We start from the raw sequence: 879 nt of genomic DNA, 5'->3' as shown, positions 1-879 counted from the left end.
TTCCCTAGCCACCAGGGTCTGGGGGGCCCACCAAGATACTCCTCACCCTGAGTGCCCCTTTGAACCCTTCTCCACCCAGCTGGTGAACGAAGCACTTGCTGGCTGGGAGTGCAAGGCACACCCCTCTTCTCCACAGCCTCTTCTCCCTGGGGGAAAAGCCCAACCAGCCAGCATTTCAATAAACACTGAATGGGGAGGGTTGCGAGAGGGTCTGAAAGGCAATGTCCCCACCCACTGTATCTGACTATAGGTACAAATGGGTAGGGCCAATGCCAAGGAAGAGCTTCCCTTCTCTAGTCAGCGGTTCATGGAATTGCTGACTGGGAGCTTCTTTTCCTGTCTTCTAGAGGCAGGGACTGGAGCTCCCAGTCAATGATTCCACGAACTACTGACTGGAGTGCTTACCTTGACATTGGCCCTGCCCTCTTGCATGCGTCATAAGATGTGATTCAATGCCAACGGGGCGGGGGAACCACCAGAGGACCTTGTCCTCCAGCTGCAGCCGAGTTCCTTATGATTAATGTGTATATACATTGTCTTTGTTCTTTCCACTGATGTATTGCATGTATATCTGTGTATAGGCTTGTGGTAGAGTTTAGAATGTCCATGTCAATCATCAGTTCTGAAGATTGATTGGCCAGTTAATATGTCTATGATATAATTATTATATTATATTATAATTAATATATAATATTATATAATATAATACTGGATGCTTGAGACTGATTTGGTAATAGTCAAGTAATAAACCTTAGTATGTGTCCAATAAACTTACGAAGCCTCAGTTTCTGCTCTGTTATGCTCTGCTACAATAACCCCTGATTCTAGTGTTGTGAAAAAGGGAGAAGAAATTATCTCTATTCACTTCCTCTACTCCAC

At 45.3% G+C, this 879-nt stretch overlaps 1 non-coding gene across 1 annotated transcript; it reads left to right on the top strand.

Annotated features, from left to right (window-relative positions):
• Window positions 1-543: 543 nt before the first annotated feature.
• Window positions 544-646, top strand: LOC128325485 (small nucleolar RNA SNORA17). Its single transcript, XR_008307479.1, has one exon. It is a non-coding gene; the product is annotated as a small nucleolar RNA SNORA17 (small nucleolar RNA).
• The last annotated feature ends 233 nt before the right edge of the window (window positions 647-879 follow it).

Source organism: Hemicordylus capensis, chromosome 4 (assembly GCF_027244095.1).
Source record: "Hemicordylus capensis ecotype Gifberg chromosome 4, rHemCap1.1.pri, whole genome shotgun sequence".
Taxonomy (NCBI): domain Eukaryota; kingdom Metazoa; phylum Chordata; class Lepidosauria; order Squamata; family Cordylidae; genus Hemicordylus; species Hemicordylus capensis.
This window is presented reverse-complemented; position numbering and strand designations above follow the sequence as displayed.